At 41.1% G+C, this 26,388-nt stretch overlaps 1 pseudogene across 1 annotated transcript in view; it reads left to right on the top strand.

The window, feature by feature from the left end:
• The window catches only part of LOC144784514 (integrin beta-1-like), a 369,893-nt pseudogene that overhangs the window by 114,720 nt on the left and 228,785 nt on the right, over positions 1-26,388 (top strand). Inside the window, exon 6 of the transcript XR_013601670.1 lies at positions 16,109-16,344. The product of XR_013601670.1 is annotated as an integrin beta-1-like (transcript). The remainder of the gene's footprint in view (positions 1-16,108; positions 16,345-26,388) is intronic.

Below are 26,388 nucleotides of genomic sequence, written 5' to 3' on the forward strand. Positions count from 1 at the left end.
TTACCATCTCTCACTCTGGCAGAGCAGCTAGGCGACAGCGAGGCTGGGTAGTAATAAATATCACAATGAGGATATAACACAGATTTCTGGCCCTATTCCCTTGTTGTAAACGTATCTAGGACCCTATTTAAATATTCCCGATTTATGCCCTTATGTGGTTATAACAAATCATATCCTTATAAAGGCATAAGAATCATATCAATATTTAGTCATAGCCAATGCAGTCCAAATACGGCAAGGCTACTCCCATAGACTCCTAGAAAGCACAACGCGTTCTTAAACAAACCAAGCCTCCAGCAGCCCGGGAATTCCCCCTGCTTCTGTATTGATTTGTCCTAGAACTCCTGGAGTCCTAAAAAGAACTGTGAGTTCTTAGTGACGTCTTATGTCCAACCTTACGTCAAACTTGGCACCTTCCAGGTATAAATATACCAGCAGCTGCCCTAACAAGACACGCCGTGGTTTGGAGCAGATCAGCTATCCACTTGCCCGATGCCCTGCTGTGGCAAGTGCCGAAGGAAGCCGACCCTCCTATTGACGCACTGAGAGAGACGCTATCTTTTCTCCTGCCGAGAAATCCAGCTCCAGTGTTTCCAGTCACCCTTGTGGGTTGCTGGGAGATCGAGTCCTGAGAAAGAGATACAAGACCTCCTTCATTCTATAACCAAGGTACGGAGCTGATTAGATCCTTAGAGAATTCTTGATTCAGATTCTTGGCAAAAACTTAACTTAAACTACAAGCTCACTTACTCCTTCCCACGTACTAGGCTTAGGTTAGGTACACCGGGGTAGGCGTATCTTAGAAGCACCAGTTGAGTACGTTTAGTCATGGTTTTATCTATGTATATATGTTATCTATTTTAAACACCGTATGGCTTAGAAACCATACCATGCTTGTAGAGTATTATTTTATAATACTCCTTTTACTGTACGCACTTTACTTTATGACAAGTATTGCAATTGTGGCAACTCACTTCTCTTGCATCAGAAAGAAGACTGTTCAATAAATAACCACTTCTATTGAAAACGCCCGTCTCTCTATTTCTCTGCGCTTCTGGTGAAACTAAGCATGCACGATTGGCTGAGTGAATTAGTTATCTATTTTTTCCGCGACTCTGGAGATATACTCCTTATTCTGGAGGGAGCAAAGTTGTCATGTTTATGCGGTTTGTCAATCAAAGAGGGGAGGAGGAAGTCTGATCCATTCAGTTTCCTATAATAATATCCGCTGATCAATGGGAGAAGGATCACTTGTCCTGCATATCCAGGGTATGCAGGAGGAAAGTGGGGTGTCCCGTGTAAAAGACCCTCATGCACGTGATGGAAATGTTGGTAACAGCGGTATATGTTGGTTCTCCGCTCTGGATTCGGGTAACTAGAAAGAACTTATAAAAGTGCGTTTAATGGACTGATTATGAGTTTTAGCGCACTAAAAGTTAGTGGTTAAAAATGGCCCAACATGCTTAATTAGGATTTATGGGCTTTCTTCAGGACCACGAGTGAATTAGTGATTCAGGTGACAACTAACAGTGTGTATTTTCTGTGAGAAAGAGGGAAATTATCAACCTGTTTCTTGGGAAAAAAGGTCACAGTGTACCTGTAATTAGAAAAATAAAAGACAGAATTGTACATACATGGGGTTGGGGTCAAGGGAGACACACACAGTAGCACTCTGCTACATTCATTCCAAAATCATGGTGGATTTTGTGACAACTAGAAAATGGCAATACTTTATAGATCCCACAGTCCTTGGCAGTGTCAACTCTCTCTTTCTCCATCTCAAAAAATTCATGCATGAGGTGGCTTATTTTATAATGTGATACCACATGGGGCGATCCATATACATGACCGTTTCAGAAAACATGCACTTAAGTTGATAGACAATGCATGCTGATACAGTGGTTATTGGGCGGCAAGCATGCTTATCAGGTGAAGTTGTTATACAGAATGTGAGCCCTGTATGTGGTTTGTTCGGAAATCGGGGATGTTTCGTAGATTATGCATCCTTAAAAAATATAGCATTAACCCATCGTGTGTAAAAGAATGCGCTAAATCGGTGTACTCATTTGTTAAAAGTACCAGTGGTATAGTTATATAAACGTATAATGATTCATACCTTGAGCGTACATTTTACACTTTTCGTCGGGTGGACGGGTATCGAGGGGGCTTAACTAAGAGCGGGGAAAGAATAAAACAGAATATGAGCAAAGATGATACTTGCGGTTTTGAATTCCCTGGAAGACCGGCGAGCGCGTTCTTTCTACCTAACGCTCATTTCCTCGTGTGCCGCTTGTGCTGACGCTGCCCTGTCGACCGACAAACGGCTAGAGGCGCTACCGGGTTCCTTTTAAACTTGCGGATCTCTATGTCATACTTAAACAGTGTGGAACAATTCTTTTAATTCCTGAATTTGGGTACCCTATTGTGATATGTATGAAAGGGCTCATATGGTCTTCTCTGCCCGGATTTCGATATTTAACAAGGTGCATGTTGACGATTGCGGTCATGGGCATGGAAGACAGACTATGTCCAAAAAAAGGAAGTCTTTCCTCTGCCTTACAATGTCTCGGCTTGGTAAGAGATATTAATTTGACTACTTATTCAACTCTTCGTTACCCCAACAATTGTCTTGTGGGTTCCACTTGTAAAACGGAATTTGTACATATCACGGAAGTCTCACTTTCGTCATAATAGTAAATTCAGTTTTGTTGGCCTTTAAACAGTGGAGCCACTAATACCCCCATAATATTTACGTCTGGGGCGATAATACTGCACTGGCATACAGTCGTGGTCCTGAAGAAAGCCCATAAGTCCTAATTAGGCATGTTGGGCTGAAACATGTTGGCCATTTTGAATCATCTGGCTGTCCGGGTATTTTATTCCCAGCACTATCCACGTCACCAGATCACTACTGTTTTAATCATGGGTAAGAACCTCCTGGTGGAGGCTGCATAACCATACTGACTCGATAATTATGCACACACGTGAATGAAGAGCGGAGAACCAACATATACCGCTGTTACCAACATTCCCATCACGTGCATGAGGGTCTTTTACACGGGACACCCCACGTTCCTCCTGCATACCCTGGTTATGCAGGACAAGTGATCCTTCTCCCATTCATCAGCGGATATTATTATAGGAAACTGAATGGATCAGACTTCCTCCTCCCCTCTTTGATTGACAGATATCAAGCAGCGCACAGCTGTGGGAGAAAAGAACATACGTACTCTATTCATAGTAACCCTATGATTGAGTCACAGCTTTGGTAATCTAACCATGGCAGAAAACCTTGGATTAAGCTACTCCATTGAAGAAATCGACGCAATACTGGCAAGACCCCCACTTTTTCTGGCTAGTGACCTCACTCAGACTCTATCAAACTCCACAGATTGGGATGAACTTACGGAAGTCATAAAAGAGCTAGTCAGAACTGCTGTCCACGGTATTATTGTGACGGAATACCTTAGAGTAAATGCGGCTCCCAGAGGCCTCTGGGTAACCAACGCACCCAGCATTTTTCTAAAAGACTTAGCCTTCAGAAAAGACTGGTCAGCCATCTCGTGGAAGTGCACAAGGGACTACCTTGTCCTGATTATTAAGACCGCCACAAGACTCACAGATGAGCAAACGGTGAAGATCGAAATTCTGGAGACAAAACTTAACAACACTGTCAACATCACAATCTACAAGAAAAGATTGGAAGAAATAAATAAGGAGATGAATGAGACTCAAGAATACCTCACACAAACAAAGTTGCAAAAATTGGCAACAGAATTGAAGAGATTCTCACTAGAACCGCAAGTATCATCTTTGCTCATATTCTGTTTTATTCTTTCCCCGCTCTTAGTTAAGCCCCCTCGATACCCGTCCACCCGATGAAAAGTGTAAAATGTACACTCAAGGTATGAAGCATTATACGTTTATATAACTATACCACTGGTACTTTTTAACAAATGAGTACACCGATTTAGCGCATTCTTTTGCACACGATGGGTTAATGCTATATTTTTTAAGGATGCATAATCTAGGAAACATCCCCGATTTCCGAACAAACCACATACAGGGCTCACATTGTGTATAACAACTTCATGCATGCTTGCCGCCCAATAGCCACTGTATCAGCATGCATTGTCTATCAACTTATGTGCATGTTTTCTGAAACGGTCATGTATATGGATCGCCCCTTGTGGGATCACATTATAAAATAAGCCACCTCATGCATGAATTTTTTGAGATGGAGAAAGAGAGAGTTGACACTGCCAAGGACTGTGGGATCTATAAAGTATTGTCATTTTCTAGTTGTCACAAAATCCACCATGATTTTGGAATGAATGTAGCAGAGTGCTACTGTGTGTGTCTCCCTTGACCCCAACCCCATGTATGTACAGTTTTGTCTTTTATTTTTCTAATTACAGGTACACTGTGACCTTTTTTCCCAAGAAACAGGTTGATAATTTCCCTCTTTCTCACATAAAATACACACTGTTAGTTGTCACCTGATTCACTAATTCACTGGTGGTCCTGAAGAAAGCCCATAAGTCCTAATTAAGCATGTTGGTCTGAAACATGTTGGCCATTTTTAACCACTAACTTTAAGTGCGCTAAAACCCATAATCAGTCCATTAAACGCACTTTTATAAGTTCTTTCTAGTTACCCGAATCCAGACATAATAAATTGAATCATCTGGCTGTCCGGGTATTTTATTCCCAGCACTGTCCACGTCACCAGATCACTACTGTTTTAATCATGGGTAAGAACCGCTGTTACCAACATTCCCATCACGTGCATGAGGGTCTTTTACACGGGACACCCCACGTTCCTCCTGCATACCCTGGTTATGCAGGACAAGTGATCCTTCTCCCATTGTTCAGCGGATGTTTATGCCGTTGTTAGAAACTAATCCCTTCTTGTCTATTCAGGAAAGTCAACACCTTCTTGTTTACTCGAGAACGTTTCTAGTGACCTCTGAGCTAGCTGGCATTCATAATTAAGTCTAACATATTCAATAGAGACCTAGTCGACCTCAGTCCTATGTCTAAACTATCAATTATGTTATTCCAATGCGCAGAGCCTATTGGGAATATCGGAACTACACTCCATGGCGCCCAACGTTTGGTAAGGCGATAATTTAACGCTAGATGCTAGAGTAACTCAGTCGTGCTTTTCACACAGACCCCTTTTCCCATAAATATTCCAATAGACGTCTGGAGTGGGTGAAAGGTTAATATCCGCCAAAACCTAGTAGGAAGAGATTCCTATGTATTAGTTTTTGGTTTAGTCAACGTTGAAGGATACAGTGTTCCAAAATATTGTGCACCTAATCTTTGTTTCCTTGAAACTTGCTCTGCAAGCTTTCTGTCAGCAAAATGACGGAAAGTGAAGAAGAAAGAGAAAGAGAAGCGTTAGCAGCTCAACTTTTAGCGGAATACACAATCTCCGGCAAGATGACCCGGATGCTATAATCATCCCAGTCAATGTAAGGAAGAGTGTAACGTACAAACTTATAAATAATGCAGTATCACCAAGAGGTGGTACAGTCATATTTGTGGTAGAGGCCCATGAATATCGGCAGACAGAGGTATTCTATTCCTGGATACATTTTCAAGCAGCACATGCTGTGACACGCGATTTCCACTATTACAAAATAGATGAATCTCCAACGGAATACGTTCCTTTTGAGGACATTGAAATTCCACTAACGTACCAAGAGCACCAGCTCTGGTTTAATGGCGCCCTAAAACATCAAAAACACTTCACCAGGCTCGATCCACTAGGTAGACCAGGAGCCACATGGCCGGTTCTAGCCGGCTATACACCACATCCGGACATTGAAAAAATGTCAAGCGGAGAACTTTTAGTTCAGCTAAAACAACTAATTAAAATACATAGACAGTTGGTCCAATATGTCATGCGGACTTTAACAGTCCAACCAGCAATAAGAATTCCACAGCACACCCCTCACCAGGGGAACACAAATAAAATTACACCACAGACTACACAATCAGTCATTGGCAAATTACCCGCAAAACGGGAACAAATTCCATTCTGGTTAGCTCAAAAAATTACTCAGATAGAAGCAGTATTTCCTGATACTACACCTCATGACAAACACAGAATTCTGACTATCTGCCTTCCAATGGGGATCGCACCAAATGTGGAGGACTGTGACAGTTGGGGCACAGTCTTGGCTTCAATATACACAAAAACACATGGTGTTCCGTCTATGGCGGTTATACCAGACGTATTAAGACAGATTCAAAATGAATATGGTCCAGAGCCTGCTTTAAATCTAGGTATGAAATTACTGAAAGACTTTAAGCAAGTCTCGGCTATACTATTAGCCAACATAAAAGGAGAAGCAGCTTCTGTGGCGATCCGCCAAAAATTGAAAGAAACAGATATAGCAGAACAACCTTTTGAACTTGCCAGAATAATTGAAAAATCCTATGAAGAATTAGGTATATTTGTTTGGGTGGGAAACCACTAAAACCACAACTATCTGAAAATCCTGAAAAGAACTTTATTAAAAAATAATCTCATTACACCAAAAAAGAAGTGGGAGGGTAATAAACAAACTACTCCCAGAGAAAAACAGTTCCAGTCCAGAGGAAGGTCTCCCCAACGGAGAAATAGATCTCCAGAACGGGGGGGCAGGTCTCCACAACGTAGCCCTCTGAAAAAAGATACAACCTTAGAAATAGGGATAATTTAAGAAAACCTGACAGATATCAAGATAATGATACACGTCCCTCTCGATCTTTTCAGACTTTCTCACAGAAATCGGAAAGAAGAGGACAATCAGAACACAAGGAAGAGCGCGTCAAGTCCAAAGACAAGGAACCTGCTCATCAAAGTAAAAAATTACAATTTCCTAAAAAGAAGGTAGCCAGTATTAAAATAAAACATGCCGAGGATTCTGAGGACACAACTCAAGAACGGAGAATGGGCCCAGACAATGCGAGACAGCGCAGCAGACGTGACCATAGCTCGCAAGATCCTGATGAATCTTCTGGAGACAGTGGACACGAATGAATACATTCAGGTGGAAACTGCAGACACCAGAGTTAGTGTGCCCCATAAATTATATGAAATAACATTACGTATAGAGGGGGACAAAACTAGGAAAATAAAAGGTCTCTTTTGGGAGAACCTATCTAAAGGCTATGATATCCTGCTAGCAGAGAAAGACTGGCCACCAGAGTTTGTCAGGGAGTACCCACATGGCGAAGAAATGATTATGCCTGCCTTCTCAAATCACATTCCAATTCATAAAAAATACACATTTGCTAGAAAATGGGCAGTGGCCCAAGCCCCTGCATTATATAAAAATCATGTAGGATGGGATGAGGATTCTCCTCACCATAAAATTCAGTTAAAAAATCAACCTACTGCACAGAGGCAGTATCCTGTTAAGCAAGAAGCTAGAAAACAAGTCAGGGAGATCTTAGATCAACTTGAATATCAGGGGGTGATTGAAACATGCACCTCACAAATGAACAATCCTTTGTTTCCTGTCTCCAAGCCAGACGATTCACATTGTAGGATTATTTTCAGCCAGGGTAACAGAATTACTACAAATGTATGATGATGAGGCATTATCTTATGTCGATGACATCTATCTTACAGACGATGACCTGGAGACACACTTGAAAAGAGTGAACACCATTATACTTGGATTCGCATCTGAAGGGTACAAATTCAACTTCAAAAAGTCACGAATTGCCCACCTAACTGTCCTATTTTTAGGATATGAATTATCAAATGAAGGCAAAAGCCTAGCAGACAACTTCTTAGAAAAGTGTGCAGTACTCCAAGCTCCAAAAACGCTGAAAAACTTACAATCAATTCTAGGTTTCCTGAATTTCGGAAGAACTTACATTGTAAACTATGCAGAGAGGGTTAAACCTCTCTACGAATTAATAAAACCTGATTTCAAACCAATTAATTGGACTCAGAAACACACAAAAATTTTAAGATCAATACAAACAGATATATTAACTAAAACAAAACTGCAAACACGCGCAAATGAACGCAACCTTGTAATCCGAGTCATCCCAGGAAGATGCGGATTCATGTACCTGACCTCTAATGAGGGAGAAACGGTACCAATAGCTTATAAATCACACTTGTACACACAAGCTGAAATGAAATTCAGTTCTACTGAAAAAAATTCTGACTGCGGTTCAAACTGCTGTAGCAAAAGAAAGAGCCCTAGCCCAAGGCAAGAGCATATCTGTTTTAACAGCAGTATCAGCCCTTGAGGCAGTAACAAGACCAAGCATTCCGAATGCTAAAGCCTTACATCCAAAATGGATACAATGGGAAAATTCTCTTGCTGCAACAGACGTTAAACACGCATATGATCCGAAAATGAAAAAACTAGAAGATCTGGAATAAGAACATGAATGTCCTCTATCAATCGAAATTCTGCCTCTCGAACAGTACACCTGTGTAATCTACACGGACAGATTTGCACAACACTACGTTGTGGAAAAACAAATTAACAATGCAGCATGCGCGATTGTTAAAGGTCGCTGGCGCTTAGGTAAATTCAGACCGATGGTCACTAAAACTGAATCACTCAGAAACTGTACAGCTCAGCGAGCTGAAATAAGATCTTTAAAGATGGCGCTTGAGAATGCCGATCGCGAATTCCCCACACTAATAGTGTGCGATTCGTATTATTGCGTCCAGTCTTACAATGAATACTTGCAGATCTGGGTTCAAAACGGTTTCAAAGATGCAAAAGGTGGCACAATCAAACATAAAAAACTTTGGGAACAAGTAGTTCTTTTACAGAAAGAACTACGAAAGACTCACGTGATACATACGCAGAGTCTTCAACGTGATGGCGTTCACGTTGCAGGGAATTCATTGGCTAGCAGAGCCAGAACGGCAGTGGTTCAACCGGCTTCCGTAGCTACAAGAAAGCGTTTGGAAAAACAAATAGATGGAGAAACCATGCTGGCAGAAAAAGCCTCATTAAAAGGAGACTATGCAGCATTATCTCTCAGCTATCAACTCGACAATAGATACATAATTGATGCGAACTCCGTTCTTTTTGCTCGAATCCCTGGAGTGGGGGACAGAGTAATTCCAAACATGAACCGGAGGGCTTACTTGAATCAAGAAGCCCACATGGGAATGGGTCTGAGGCACCAAGAGATCTTGAAATCTCTAATAGAATTACAATCACAATACTGGTGGCCGGGGATGAGCGTGCAAATTTATAACTTTGCAATGGATTGTCAGGACTGCAACAGAGATCGCAGTTGTGAACCGGACCAGACACCAGCCCAGACACCTCTATTAGACAGCATGAGGCTATCTATACGCAGACATCCACATGGAAAAATGCGATCCCATAATTATTAAGACGAGATTCATTTAGATGTGGCTCCAGCGCTCGGCTGACGCCAGAACTGTTGTAAAAGATTTGCGAGTCTTTATCGGCACATACGCAATTGGCATGCTACATTCTGACCAGGGTCCTGCGTTTAGCTCTCGAGCTTACAAGGAGGCCATGGCCAGCTTGGGCATTGCATTGCGGTACTCTAGTCCATTCCATCCCGAGGGAAATGCGGTAGTGGAGAGAAAAAAACGTGACATAAAGCAATCTATAACAGCGAGGGTATTAGGTTCGGGTGACGGGTGGGTCAAACATCTAACATGTGTCCAACGTAGTGTTAATAATCTGCCAAGACATTCTCTGGGGGAAATTACTCCGTATGAACTTTTGTTTGGTACTAGAATGATAATCTAAGACCTCGATTGTCAGACTTCAGTGGTAGAACAAAAAACCTTTGATATCAAAGATCGTTTGGCTGTTTTACAGGACTTAAATGAAACAAGAAGAAGTCTAAGTAACACAAAGCTAAAGCCAACGGCCACTGAAGAAAAACCACCTGTCCCAGCAAGACCTGTCTGGATTCCAAAGATTGGGGATCTGGTCAGAGAAAAGATCACAGTGAAGAAGAAATTTGGGCCTTCTTACAGAAAAGCAGTACCTATCTTAGCTATCAGCGGAACAAGATCAGTAGTACTACCGCCTCTTGCTGGTAAAAAGGAGAACAGAGTTGTATAAATCGACCTGGTAAAACCACAATCATGTGGCCAATAATAAGTAGTAGGCCCAGTGGACTCCCAAGAAGTTGCAGAAGACCAAACCTGGCTACAATTCAAGAGGTTCAAACTGAGAGACTAATCACATTTGATAAACCTGCAGTGAATAAAAAAGGACTATGCAACAAAACCATGGAACTTGTGCCTCTTGAAACCCAAATTGCAACAGTTCGTCAAGAAATACCCATCTACAATGATGTAGCCTCTGACTACACAAATGCAAAGATTAATGAAAATCCGGAAGCAATTCCAACAATTGACAGAACTACAGCTGGCTACTTCATCAATTTCGATTCCTTTTCTGAAGATCCAAGTGAACATGAAGAAACGCCAGAAACTAAAACTTTCAAAGAAAAATGACTGAACTCTTTCATCAACTCAAAGAAACGTATCTGATTTCCCCATGGATTGAATTATGGATTGTTTTAGGTGTACTTTTCCTCCTACTCTGGCTCATTTTGGTTTTAAGCTTGGGAAGAATGATTGAAGGAAAATATAGTACAATGGACACAGCAAGTCAGAACATCAACTTGGTCCTAAAGCCTCACAGATCTTCTCACATTGAAAAAAGAGAACTATCATCAGTAAACATCACAGCCATTCCTATACCTGGTGGTGTAGCATGGGACACTACTGATTACGACATATATGGCCCGGTTGAGCTTTTAAGATATCTACATCAGTTCAAGGTTTCATTAAGTGACTTTTTATCACCTAGTACTTTCTCTGATGATTGGGTCTTTGAAAATATTAATAATATGATGTCAGATTTAGAAATGTCAGCAAAATTTACAGAACATGATTATTTAGAAGGCTCATCAAACTATGAAGAAATGCTTTAATCATTATGGGCATCACTATTTGCATAAATCTGCTAATCCTAGAAATGTTTTTACTTATAATCAATGGGAACATTGTCCAACACCGCCAAAAGGCAGCTCGAAAACATTTTATGAGAAATTCCCATACTTCTCAGGGTTTAACATCACTGATCCAGAAACGTTTTATTTTAAAATGTTAATTAAGACAAAAGGGAAAAACAACATTGAAACAAAAACCATTTGCGGTACAAAAGATTGGCAGGTACAAGGTCTAGAATCATTATTTAGAGCCTGCATGATCCCAGAACAAATAATGTTCCTGAATGACACCATTCAACAAACAACCTGTCTTGGCCTAGCCAAGATAAAGGACTTAAATAAACCGTCTATACCAAAGCCCATACCTGATAGTAATAGCTCTACAGATGCAGAAATAGACGTATCCCATATTTTAAAACAAAACAGAACTAATCCTGATTGGAGAAAATGGTTGATCTGGCCCACAGACACTAATAACTGTCAAAATAGAGGTTCAAACAGAACAGGCCAGACCCAAGATATTCCCAGAGACATCATCCTGGGATAATTACAACATCCAGTGTAGGGAATCTATGACTCGAATGGCTACAGAAATCCACACTGCCTGAAATTAAGCAACACTTGACTTTACTTAAAGAAGGTGCTGACTTGCGAGATTTCATAATGGGACCTCACAAACAGCGTCAAAAACGTTTCATATACGCCGGTATATACGCTGCTTACAACGAAGCTTGGAAAATAAGGCAAATTGAAACTGCTGAAAAAAATACGAGAAATTGATCGTATTAATTTGGAAAAATCACTGTCTGTAGTGGACAATGGGTTAACGACTCTGTCCTCCAGAATTTATTCACTGGACGGCATTGTATCATTTGCTATTGATATAATAGAACAGGATATGCTAATGTTACAATGGCCAGTCCCAATTACGTTCTATTGTACAGTTAGGCTGGACGTTGCAAAACCTCCGATCAGGCTACGTGCCATGGCGTCTAATCAACACAACGTCATTATTTTCTATCTTTAACCTTACTGATAAACAAATCTCTTTGTTACAAAAAGGAACAGACTATACGGTGCTGAGCATTAAAAAACTAGAAAAATTGCCATTGACAGTCTCCGAAAGACCCGTCATTGAATGGATAATACATGGCACAATTACAATTCCGATAACGACTTTTCAGTTTCAATATTGCCAAAAGAATATACCAGCAGGCCTGAATGAAAGGTTGGGTAAAGGTTACATCAAGTCGACCTGGAATCTACCTTATACACATAAATGTTACAGGGAGGGGAAAAAAGAGGTATTTCTTAGTGGTAATAACTGTAAAAATTCACTAAGCGGTACACTTTTGTATCAAGGAATTAACTTGCATGGAGCCTGCGAAGGTTCATCATATAACCTTTCATGCCACCTGCACGGCACCCCGGCTACACAGATAGAGCCTTTTTTCAGACAACTTTCCAAAGGCAGTTACGTTATAATAAGTGACCGCAGCTGTTGTGGCATGGTACCAGGAAGGGTCTATCTCGTCAGTGTAACTTCCATGGTCACTTGCTGTATGCAAGTATTGTATCCAAACAACAAACCAGACAAGGAGGCAACTATATGGCCTTCTCTGAATATCTCTTCTATTCGAATTGATACTTTAAGCAGAATGAAATCTATTCTTTTACAAACGACTGTGCCTTTAACCTCGTCTAGAGAGACGTATGATCTGCAAGTTGCAGGGACAGCGGCAGAGACACATGCATTATTATCAACAAATTGCCCCGTGCATTTTGCAGAAATGTTAGGTCAAATTTTAAACATGTCTGATACCAGTGGCATCGCACATGTATTTAAGACAATTTTTGGGGACTATTAGCACCCTTTGAAGCAGTCCTGAGCATCTTCCCGAATTTCGTGCACTCTGTGTTTGGCGGCCTGCCTCTCATCTTGGGACTCGTAGCAGGAATGTTATTTTTGTTCCTTCTGCTCTGATATGGCAAATCCAGCCACAAACAAAACTCAGGCTACCATGGAAGAAAGGATCCTTGCGATGAGATACCCAGAAAGAATTACTAAAGTACTCGGCTTAGCTCAGCAAAGAGATCTGAATACCACATGGTTTCTTTCATTCAGACCAATCTGGCAAGATTGCATCTTACCTGTTCTACGATGCCTGCTATGCGGAGAAGAATGCGTGTTGGACGTCTGTCTCACACTACCATCAGCAGTACCTTTGAATATCGATACTTTGCTTGGTTCGGTAACGGCTCATGCAACGTGTTGTCCCCAGCGGCTACCTATTCTGATGACGGCATTCGTTGAGACTTCACCATTACGATTAGGTGGCGGTGAGGTACGAGATGAAAGCGGCACACAGGTACCACCTTCTGTGACCATTGCTGATCTGATTACCGATGACAGCAATGCCTCTCATATCTGTACTATTTCTGCTTTTTCGAACTTGGTCAAACTTTCACCTACTGTTGTAGACGGATTCTTTGCCACCCTATCTGAGTTAATGTTCTCTCCTAACAACGAGAATAACTTTTGAGCACACAGCGTTCCCTGAACTCTGAATTCGACCTTCAATTTGGAAAAACAGAAACTTCTAAAAAACTGAGGAACTATTTTTTGCCCTGAAAGTGAAATTATTTTTCCCCGTTCCCAAAATATTTACTTATTTTTTGGCACATGATGCTCTGCTTAAAGTAGAACTATTCTTAGAGAACAAGATTTCTATTTTTAAACTCTAGAGACAATATTTTGATTCAGCCTCTAGCACATGTACAATCTTGTATAAATATGTGATGAAATGGTCTCGACCTTCTCTTCTGTATTAAGAGCCATTTCATGAATGTAATTTTCGTGATTCATTCAGCCAATATTTAAACGTACTATATTTGCATTATCTGAATGATATCACTGCTTGAAAACGTACAGTATAATACAAATTTTCGTGTATATACCATTTCAAATGCATTTTATGTATTTTGGGGTGGGATGGAAAACACATGCATAGTCATATGTTTAAAATTGCTTAATATTTAGTAATGATGGACATTATACATGGAGTGGGTGTTATAAACGTATCTAGGACCCTATTTAAATATTACCGATTTATGCCCTGATGTGGTTATAACAAATCATATCCTTATAAAGGAATAAGAATCATATCCATATTTAGTCATAGCCAATGCAGTCCAAATACGGCAAGGCTACTCCCATAGACTCCTAGAAAGCACAACGCGTTCTTAAACAAACCAAGCCTCCAGCAGCCCGGGAATTCCCCCTGCTTCTGTATTGATTTGTCCTAGAACTCCTGGAGTCCTAAAAAGAACTGCGAGTTCTTAGTGATGTCTTATGTCCAACCTTACGTCAAACTTGGCACCTTCCAGGTATAAATATACCAGCAGCTGCCCTAACAAGACACACGGTGGTTTGGAGCAGATCATCTATCTACTTGCCCGACGCCCTGCTGTGGCAAGTGCTGAAGGAAGCCGACCCTCCCATTGACACACTGAGAGAGACGCTGTCTTTTCTCCTGCCGAGAAATCCAGCTCCAGTGTTTCCAGTCACCCTTGCGGGTTGCTGGGAGATCGAGTCCTGAGAAAGAGATACAAGACCTCCTTCATTCTATAACCAAGGTACGGAGCTGATTAGATTCTTAGAGAATTCTTGATTCAGATTCTTGGCAAAAACTATCTTAACTTAAACTGCAAGCTAACTTACTCCTTCCCACGTACTAGGCTTAGGTTAGGTACACCGGGGTAGGCGTATCTTAGAAGCACCAGTTGAGTACGTTTAGTCATGGTTTTATCTATGTATATATGTTATCTATTTTAAACACCGTATGGCTTAGAAACCATACCATGCTTTTACAGTATTATTTTATAATACTCCTTTTACTGTACGCACTTTACTTTATGACAAGTATTGCAATTGTGGCAACTCACTTCTCTTGCATAAGAAAGAAGACTGTTCAATAAATAACCACTTTTATTGAAAACGCCTGTCTCTCTATTTCTCTGCGCTTCTGGTGAAACTAAGCATGCACGATTGACTGAGTGAAATAGTTATCTATCGTTTCCGCGACTCTGGAGATATACTCCTTATTCTGGAGGGAGCAAAGTTGTCATGTTTATGCGGTTGTCAGAAACTAATCCCTTCTTGTCTATTCAGGAAAGTTAACACCTTCTTGTTTACTCAAGAAAGTTTCTAGTGACCTCTGAGCAAGCTGGCATTCATAATTAAGTCTAACATATTCAATAGAGACCTAGTCGACCTCAGTCCTACGTCTAAACTATCGTTTATGTTATTCCAATGCGCAGAGCCTATTGGGAATATAGGAACTACACTACAAACTGCCCCCATTCCCTGCCCCCACGCATAGTCTAGTGTGGTCAATCAGCTGAAGTGTAAATGACAGTGAAGTGTAGAAGAGCTTTTGTTTCTCCTTGAGGAAAATATATCCACATGTAGAGACTTGTTGACTTGACTTTTTGAGGTGCAACCTTTTCATTCCAACCCTGGTAAGCCACATTTTTCATAAATAAGTTTGCGTTTATTCTCAGGATGCAAAACAATCTGAAAACCTTTTTAAAGCATATTGCATAGCACTTTTTTTCTGGAAGCATAAGTTGTACTGCTGTTGAATGATTAGGAGTTGGTGTGTAAGGGATAAGAGTGGGTAAATCGGGTTAAAGATAAAGCACATAGTTACCCTAGTAGAAGTTACCAAACCTAAGACGAGGCGTCGCTGCAAATGTGGCTTGGGTAACCTGTGCTGTTTATAAAGCAAACTGAAAACCACATACACCTAAACCACTAATTTAAATACATGATTTGCTTAGCTTGTAATTAAATTCAACCTTTTTGATGTGCAATATAATTGTATGGATAACCAGTGAGTATCTCAAGAAGTATCTGAAAGAGGAGCTGTATAAGTTCCTTGCATGTTTTTATAATCAAATGTAGAGTCTTCAGTAAAAACCTACTCATTAAAAGAAAGTTTATTGAAACTGATTGAAGAGCTGGTGGGCAAACAGCTTGCATGCAGCCTTTGTAAACATTAGATATTTTCTGATCATGTCCAAATATATTAAGCTTTGCTCTTTTGTCTTTATTTTTTAGGTTTTGGTTCTTTGGTGGAGAATACTGTGATGCCTTACACCAGTCCCGCCACTGCTAAGCTCCTGAACCCTTGCGCTGATGACCAAAATTGTACTAGCTTTAGCTTAAAAAATGTACTTAAACTTACAAGAGATGGCAGTCTGTTCAATGAGCTTGTAGGGAAACAGCACATTTCTGGCAATCTGGTTTCTCCTAAAGGTGGATTTGATGCCATAATGGAGGTTGCTGTTTGTGGTGTAAGTAACATTTTGCATGAATATTCTATGGTTGAAATTTACAGAATCACAATTTAAATGCATCAGTTGCTTTCTTTGACTAATCTAAGCAATTCTAAAAATCTCTTTAGACAGCAGTTCACTAGAGATGTCTTATTAGTCGTGCTCATGACATTAGCCATACTATTTACTTCCTCTCAAACTACATATGGATTGGATTGGGTAGCTATAGCATGCTTTGGCTCAGGATTCCTGGAATAGTTTTTTTTAATCAAAGTTGCATTTTTGGAAGTGGTCAGACCAACATGGGCTCACCTTAAACCATGCAAGGTGTGTGTGGGCATACAGCAGATTAGGAAAATACACTTCTTGGGTAAAGTAGATTTAATCTAGCTAGGTAAATCTTTTAAGACACATTCTAAAATGCCTTGATTCTAGCTGCATTCTGTAAATGATTTATACATATATTCTTGGTCCAACTGCTATTGAGTCTTGGCGAGTAGTATTTTAATTTCCAGCATTTATTAGGGCATGGGAGAAAAGTGAATTCCGTCAAGTTTAGTTCACATGACGAGATAAACATCTGGGCCAGCTAGGTTTAAAGACCCTAGCTCAGACCTTCAAAATTGTAGGTCTTCAAGAATATCTGGTCACTACATAAGCTGATACTTTTTAATTTCTAGCTATTAGAATGCTCCAAAACAACCCCTTAAATGTGGAGGTCTTCTGGGATTACTTGCTAACAGAGAAACATCTCATAATTCTTCTGCCAAGTTGTAGATTCAGAACAGGAAAAAGTGGACAATCCTGGTAAAGTGGAAAAAATACGGAATCAAAACTATACATTGAAAGTTAATTTTGAGTTTTAGAAATGTTGCCATGTCAGTTCAAAACGCCTACCTAACAACAAAATAACTTTTGATAAAAAATCTACCTTGTTAAATTTCATGAATAGTTTTTGATATCATCTGAACAGGCCAGCTAATTGTTCTTTGCTTATCCTTTAAACAGAAAAAAAACATATACATTCCTTGGCAAAATATAGCACTATTTGCAGTCTTACAGAAATATTTGGTCACCCCAGCTCATCTTCCACAACAGTCGAGGTTCACAGTATTATACAATTTTGTAATTTTAGTCCTGATTTGCTGATGCATTCTTTCTCACAAATAATTGCCCTGCAAATGAGTTTAGGGAACATTCTGATCCCTGCGTAAAAGGGACTTGTTCAGTGACTTGAATTCAGAGTTTTGCTATACTTATTGTGCCTTTGCTGTTTTCTCTTGACAGTTTTTGCCAGCTTAAAACCTGGTGAAATTTATAAGGAGAAAAAGCCTTGCTAAAAGAGAAAAGTGTAAATGTAGGTGCCATTAATACCAAATATGCATGTTTTGGCTCATTACCAGGTCCACAAACTCGGAATTAGGGTGTTTATCTCACTATGAAAAAATACAGAACTGAATCAAAAAAATAATTTTTATACCACAGTTTTGGCATTTTTCAAAAGATAGCCTATCGTTCCTATTTTTGGTGCTTTCACCCTACTTCCAGTTTGTGATGCAACCCAGTGTGAAGCCCATGGGTAAGTAGCCAAAATTCCGAATTCAGCTAGGGGTCATATATGTAGATACCTCAAGGTTTTCTCAAAGAAACTAACCGTTGAAATAAAGAGCAATTGAAAACAAGTAGGAAACAACGCTATTTGTGAAAATATTTTCATCTGTAACTTTTTGTCAGGATGGCCAATTCATAAAATCAATGTACCATTATGTTCACTAGACCCTTTTGGTTGTGGTGATATATAGGGTTTGTAAATTCTCAGGTACCCAGACGGAACACCTAAGCTGCACCGTACATTGGTTTTTAATTGTTTACGGAGTACAGACTAATTTATATGGTGAAATATGTAGAGTGAAAAATAAGTATTAACGCAACCTATATTTTTTTAAATAGGCACAAGATATGGAGTTTATGAGCAGTGGTTATTTGTACATCTCTGAAATTGTGGGTTTCCGTACGACCATGTGATTTAGAGGTCAATGGGAGTCTCACGAATCGACTCTCATTGACCCTGGTTTGATTTGTGTCTGTTGGGGGCACCAGGCCAAGTCACACAAGTGGGGTAACATTTTTATCGGGACAAGTGGGGAAACGCTGGGTTGTAGGAATATTGTGGATTTCTGCTGATTCCGGAAGTTTACATCGCAGAAATGCAAGGTAAATGTGCAAATTTAGGCAGGGTTTGAGGTTTGCATGGCTTTCGGCCCCATTAGGATGGTGGGCAGACTTCAGTCCGCCCGCCACCCTAGCGTTGCTGGGACCGGCTGCCAGTGGTGCGGCAGTCCCGCACAGCCAATTAGGATGCGACCGCCACAATGGCGGTCGCATCCCGCATCTCCACCATTGCGGCGGGTAAGCAGCACCCGCCGCACTGCCAAAGAGGAATGCTGTGCATTGACATGCACAACGTGACAGGCACTGCACGGTGCCTGCCAACTTGAGCATGGCAATGTAGGGGTGTACCATAGGTACCCCTAAGTGCAGCCCCCCACCACCCCCTGGGGCCCGCAATGGGCCCCCACAGCAATTCCTGCCTGCCCTTCCATGGCGGCATTGCCGCCATGGAAAGGCCAGAACCGCAGGCATTAAGTTTTACCCCTCCGCTGTCCAACACTTTCCCTACTGTTGCCCCCACTGGAGTAGGAATAGTCGTTTTTGCCCCTTCGCTATCCAACACTTTCCCTACTGTTGCACTCACTGGAGTGGGAATGGTAATTTTTACCCCTCTGCAATCCAACACTTTCCATACTGTTTAATTTAATTTTAAAGACTATTAAATATTTTAATGTTTTACTGTATAATAGCATGTTTTTCATTAGATTTTATGTTATAAGTGTAAGTAAATATATATGTATTTATTTGTAAATTTGTATATATTTATAAAATTGTAAAATAAATTAAAATTAATAGTTTGTTAATTGTTTTAAAGGAAATAGATATATATATATATAACATTTTATGTATGTATGTTTGAATATTTTTTTAATTAAATTAATTTCATTATATTTGTTAAAATGTATATTAAATCTAAATGATATTTTGTGTTATTTTATTATTTTATTATTTAATATATTTAACATAAATTTTTAGTTTTAAAAAAATCGATATTTTGTACATTATGTTTTTTACATCGATATTTTTGTACTTACAATTTTAACTATAGGATGTCGATGTCTTTGACATCGATATTTGTGTATGGGGATATTTTGGGAATCGATATTCTATCAGTGAACCGCCCCTAAAGCTTTAGGGTTAAAACTTCTGTCTGCATGCTATGATAAGGGGTGTTTGAGCTTCTAAATATGAAATACATGTACATATGAAACACTAAGGGGGTCATTAGAATGGTGGGTGGATCGCCATCCCAACCCGATATTATGTTATAATGGCGGGAGTGTCACGGTGGACGCAAAGTGTGTCTGCCGCTTTTCCGATTACCGGACAGGCGGACTTGGGCCTCAATATGGTGGTGGTGCCTAGAAGGCACCGCCATCAATATTAGGATGCTGGGTTTCACAGGCCTTTCCATGGCGGCAAAGCCGCCATTGAAAGACTGGTGGGGAATTGCTTTGGGTGCCAATTGCGGGCTCCCCACTGCACTTTGGGGATACCTATGGCATGGCAGTGCGCAACAAGGCACCCGCCGCAATGTCAAATATGCGGAATGCGACCATCAGGGTGGCGGTCGCATCCTAATTAGTTGTGTGGGACCGCGGCACGTCTGGCATCCAGTCCCAGCACTGCAAGGATGGCGGGCAGACTAAAGTCAACCTGCCATCCTAATCAGCCCCTATGTCACCACATACAGCACTCAAAACACTTTCTGACAAAAGATAACTAAGAAGTACTTCAGTGTAAGCGAGCACATTGTTTATAAATCTCAAAATCGACGCCAAGCCTGGTTATTTAACAATTGACAAGGGCAGGGAGTGGAATCTGTGGGAGACACGAGAGGAAAAGGCCTGGGGACTCGAATGAGCAAAGAGACAAATAGCATAGGGTGCTGCTGCCAAATACCATTTAAATGAAAAGATATCTTCATTGGGAGGCTAATATGAAATGTGGCAACATTGTCAATACTCTTACAGTCAAGGTAAAGTATATTTTCAGTGTCCAGTGTAAACGAAATCAGTCACCTAGTTATTGCCTGTATAGTTATAAGGACATTGCATTACAGAGAGGGCACGCTCTGGGAGGACTCCCAAAGACCAGCATCTCTAGCGCCAGAAGAGGTGCCAACGAAACGCTCACTGCCCCAGCCCTCAAAAACATGCTTGCTTCACCCGCAGTCCAGGACACATTGCATTACAGTGTGGGCACACTGCGGGGCACTTCAACAACCAGCATGCCTAGCATCAGAGGAGGTGCCAACGACACGCTCACCGTGTGTCCTAAAAACACGCCTACTCTGCCAGAGCACGGAACATTGCACTACAGCGGGCGCATGCCCTGGGGTACTTAAAAAAACAGCATACCTAGCACCATAGGAGGTGCCAACAACACGCCCATCGCCCCAGCCCTCAAAATTACGCCTGCTTATCCTGCAGTGCTGGACATGACTGGGCCGAGGACGGGTGCATCTATGCACGTCGGAGCCTGGAGGAGACTGGGCTGAGCCACTCCAATAACTTTTATTTATTGACTGTGTCTGCTATTTGTCCTTCCAAAGTTTGAATTGTCGGTATTTACTTTTTAATTTTAATTGTACTTCTTTTGTAGAGGGACTCTTATTGTATGTATTCATCTTGTATTTTCTCAATGTTGAAATAGAGGGAAGTAGTGGATCCTATTCTCATTCACGGGAGGCAAGATAGGCCCATGTAGCACCCTTGCTCCTCAGGTGCTTTCACTTTTCTGTTAAGGATATTACTGTAGAGATAATTGATTGTTTCTAATCCCAAATAATGGGCAGAAGGAAGGTGACCGAAGGGGCCCAGGGTTCTAGTAAAAACAAAAAGTCCCTAAGATCGGTGGGTGATAACTATGTAATAGACAGGATTGACACCTTACTTGTTAAATGTAATGAAATTGTTCATTCTTCTCCTTCAACGGCCCTCATTTGCCCCTCTCCATCCACATGTAACAGCAATAAGCATATCCCATAAATGCAGGGGGGTGGAATTTAATAAAATATCTACTTGTCCATGGGACAGTTTGCTTTATAAATCTACTTGTCCTGTTACAAAATCCACTTTTCCTGTTGATGACATGTAGGGGTCTATTACAATGGCAGGCGGACTTTGTCTAGCAGACACCGCTACCATATTCAACCCTTTTCTGCCGGGTCGACGAGTCGACCGGGCGGAAAAGCGGCGGACGATCTTTCCGTCCGCCGCCGTACACCCTCCATCATAATATGGCGGGGGAAAGGGGAGGCGGGTGGGGGATGATGTCGACATCATAGTAGACCCTATAGTGTGGAAACAAATTATGGGAGTATATTTACAAAGCAACCGGGTTTTGATTTACAGGGAATACTTGCGCTCCGCTATGTTTCTGACTACCTGTATGGTTCGCAATTATAATTAGTGGTGCCACAGGAAAAAGGGGAAACCCATTGAACCCTTACCAAAGGTGTTGAGCGCAACACCCGACAAATGTCATGGTCTAACTGCCGTAAAAATTGTGCGCAGGCGGAACAGGAACAGACCTTATTATTTGAAAACCTGTTTCTAATTAGATAACTCTTGGTTCCTCGAGAAAGTTCTTGTGTAGAAATATTTCTCTGTATAAGTATTTCAAAAAGTCAGAATATTCCTGGACCTTCTGCCCGGCCGCGAATCCGGCGTCTCACTGTCGTTCGGATGTTCAAAAGCGGAGAACATGTTTTCAAATAATAAGGTCTGTTCCTGTTCCGCCTGCGCACAATTTTTACGGCAGTTAGACCATGATTGCTTACACATCAAGGAGAAAGTGGAGATTCCTATTACGAGCTACAGCACACGATACCCTTACCGGGTTGGAATTATCACCGGTTAAGTGGGAATACAACATACGCCACTATTAGAAGAAAGCCCTGAAGAGTCAGAGCAATCTGTACTCTGATGAAACACGTGTCGGCTGGCGTGAGATTACTTGAGCAATAAAAGAAAAAATTGCTCAGAAAAGAAGAATTGGACAATAATTTCTTGATTTTTACTGAATATACAATAGAGTATAACACTTTACATTTCAATTTGATATTGTGTGTGCATAGGAATTTGTTTCTAAAATTATGGGAGTACCCTCATTATATAAGAGCTCTGACAATAGCCACTTTGAATGTGCCAGAACTCATACCATAGTGGGGTTTGAATTCTAGCAAATCCCTTATTTTGCGACCTTTCTGCAGATCTACAAACTGAGGTTGGAGGTAGCGGTAAGAAATAGTTCCCCATGGTTAGAATGCCCTTTTGAGTCTGTGCAAACCTTATAACTTGTATGTTTTATGAGTTTTCATCAGGTCATCTCTAATCTTTACTAATACAGAGAAAGGCTGGAAATGTACTCCTGACAAGGGCAGAAGTAAAACTTCTTCCAGGGTTGGGGGGAAAAGTGATTGGTGGGAAAGTGGACTTGTTACCGCTTAACACATTTTCGCATGAGCAAATCTACACATGAACATTTGCTCGTGTTAAAATGCAGTTCACAAATATTTTCTAGGAATATGATTTCCTGACCTACTTCTGTATATTCTTGTGATTTCAAGAAAGCCATAAACGTGCACTAATGCAGGGAAATATACCTTGGGTGTACTTTTGTGACTTAATTTAAAAATTGGGCCCCTATTTATACCTGGCATTAACCAAGCCCTTTAAAAAAAATTAAAATTCTATCTCTCTATCTACTGACTGGCTTCAATGTGAGTGACAGCATTCTGCTCTTTCACAAGGAGCATTTCAGCACGCAAAGTAGTGTTGTTCAGAGCAAGGAACGAACTACTTTGGCAATGTGTATTTTTTTGGACAACATTTTCTTTTGCATTTACCAATGTTTGTTATAATGATGAGGGCCCGATAGCTCCCAAAACAATAAAGCTGTACAAAAACCATGTCAAAACAAGACACATATTGACAAAACCAGAAAGCTGAACACCAATGTCCTACCTATTGGCTTTGCCAATGGTTGTTTATTTTCACGTTTTCTATAATTTTGTTGAAACTGGTTACACTGATTTTTGTATTATGAGTATTTTTGGGAAATAGTAGCATGTATTAATACATTTTACTAAATGATGCTTCAAAGAAATGGTACCTAAAATTTCACAGCAGCTTATTAAAACTTTTTTTCCGAGCTGCATTTATTTAATGAACGTTTTATTTTGAAAGCAAAGAATCCTCAATCTTGCTTTCAAGCTTTTGCATATATTTACATCTAATGCATCCTTGAAGCATTATTTTCGTAGCTTTATATTGTTCAACTTTGCAAAAGTGTACACATTTTTATACTGAAACCACTGTCAGTAGTGCAGTCTGAACTCACATTTTCTTAGAGCGCTCAAGCTAATAATAAAGGCTTTGTATTAATGAACCATTAATAAAAGTTCGAACAGCATTAACATATGAACACAAATATTAACTTAACTGCAGACTATGCCCTTTCCTGATCTATTCTATGGTACTGTAATCCAGCAGCCAAAGGGTTTGTGCTGCAGGGAGTTGGGCCTACTTGTCTCAAAGACAAAATAAACATGAAAACTTGTTGTCCTTGACCCCAAACAATATGTCCTGGGCGTCCTTCTCTCTAACGCTTTAGAGAGTAACAACTCCAGCTGCTACAAAATCCCTAACTAGAAGTCTTAAGAAGACTGGTGCTGCTATGTTGGAGCAGGTGAACGCAGTAGTTGAGTGTCATAATCACCTGTTGCGGTCCGTGGAGGGAGTTCCATGGGGCAGAAAGGCGGGCGGGGGGGTAGTAAACACCGGAATATGGATGATTGGAGGTAAGTAAACAATTAAATTAATAAAACGAATTTCGTTGTGCGCCCTGCATCGCAAAATGCAATGCAGCGTGTGCTAAGACATTTGTATTATTTATTTAATTGTTTACTTACCTCCAATCATCCATATTCCGATGTTTACTACCCCCATCCTGGCCCTCCCCTGCACCGCCTTTCCACCCCACGGAACTCCCTCCACGGGCCGCAACTGATAATCACTACTCATCAGAAGGTGAAGAAAAACAATGAGGGGGGTGGGGGGGGTGAGAAGGTTGCTGATAGGAGGGGTAGGAGTGAGAAGTGTGTTGATAACCAGGGAGGGCAGTTGACGATTGAAAGTCCTTTGGACATAATTTGTGGGCCAGGAGAGGAAGTTTTCTCCCCAAAAAAGATGGTAAAGGGCATGAGAAGAAGAGAGAGTGGTATGGGGGGCATGCGAGTGTGTGGGCAAAGGGTCCTCGAACTCTACATCTAAAGTACACTATCCCATAGTCCAACAGGAGCATACATCTCCAAAGCCTCCCATTTTAAAATCACCTGTACATAACGCAGTCGAAGCGCTGAGACACAAAGGCAATTATTTTAGGAATCATGGGGCAGGGTATACAAGAATTGACCCCAATAGGTGAGTGTAGAGGGGGCATGGGGGCTTCAACCAGAGAAGATATGCCCCTTTGAGACTGCATCCATCCGTGCTCATTGGGTACAAGGGGGAGGGTTTATGAAGGGATATATCCAGGAACCCAGGACACGCAAAACAAGCTGCTCTGTACCTAAACAAGGTCCCATAGAATGTAGCCTGGGATAGAAAAATGTTTTTGGAAACAGATTATGGGCAGTTTATAGATGCCCATGAAATCTGTCTCTTTCCAAAGACATGGTGCTTTGACCCTATTGATAGGAATGTGTTTACGTCTTATTGCACTAATGCAGTACAACCAGGTAGGTGGCAGGCTATCGGGGGCCTAGCAATCTGGGTCAAGGTCTTGCTCCAATGTGCAATCAGCCTATATTTATAGATTCCCTAGACATACGAACAGTTAGTGTGAAGCTTCCTTCGGATATGATCCTTAAGATCTGTAATGTATACATTCAAGTGGAAGCCCTTACTGCAGGATCTAGGGTAGTAAACATGTTAGAGAACACCCGCTCCGAGCTATCCGGAGATACCTACATATAGTTGCTGCAGATTTTAATACTATCATGGAATCATTAATAGTAACCGTTCACGATTTGACATCGGGGTTCGACAGCTAATGGAAAGTTCCACAGATAGATTTTCCACCGTGAAATGATTATCCAGAGCAGCGCAAGGGTTGGCACTGATCCTCAACTTCGATCTCCGACCAGCCAATGGAAGGAGTCCTTCGATAGGGCAGCATCACCTTTAGTAGACCAGGACATTTGAGCAGAATCAACTACTTCCAAATTTGTTTTAAGCCTTTGGCCCTTCCTAAAGTTTATGATAGTTATGAATAGGACAAACAGGGACCACAATGTACTGTCTCTGATTCCGTCATTTGCATGGGACACGCTCCCATGCAAATGAAGCAACACTACCTGAAGATAGGGCTGGCACTTTATGTGCACCAGTGCAATCGGCGTTAGAGAAGGGGCTGCACAAGTGTCTTCCGCCACTTCTGTAATACCGAAATGCCCTGGGAGCACGCAAAGCGGCCACAAATGCCGGTTGTGCCCCCAGGGCACTTCTATAGTATGGGCCCAGGTGGGCTTTAGGAGTAGCATTAGCACTATAGACTAGGGCTTCCGTTTTACATGGATCTTTTAGAAGATGTTGGTAATCAGCACAGGAAAATTTTATGTTGCCTTTGTTGATTTGCGATCTGCCTTCCACCTGGTTCCTATTTTTAAGTTATGGAAGGTCCTTGATGAAATGGGTATCCCTGCAACTTTGCTGAACATCTTGGTGGGTGCAGGCACACTCAGAAAATTATGCCCAGGTGAGGTGGGGTGAAAATCGGCAAGTTACGGAACCTATTAGAATAAAACATAGAGTTAGACAGGGCAGTGTTCTAGCCCCAACCCTGTTCTCACTGTATATCAATAGGGTAGTGGACTATTTGAGT

The sequence above is a fragment of the Lissotriton helveticus genome, chromosome 10, assembly GCF_964261635.1.
Source record: "Lissotriton helveticus chromosome 10, aLisHel1.1, whole genome shotgun sequence".
NCBI lineage: Eukaryota > Metazoa > Chordata > Amphibia > Caudata > Salamandridae > Lissotriton > Lissotriton helveticus.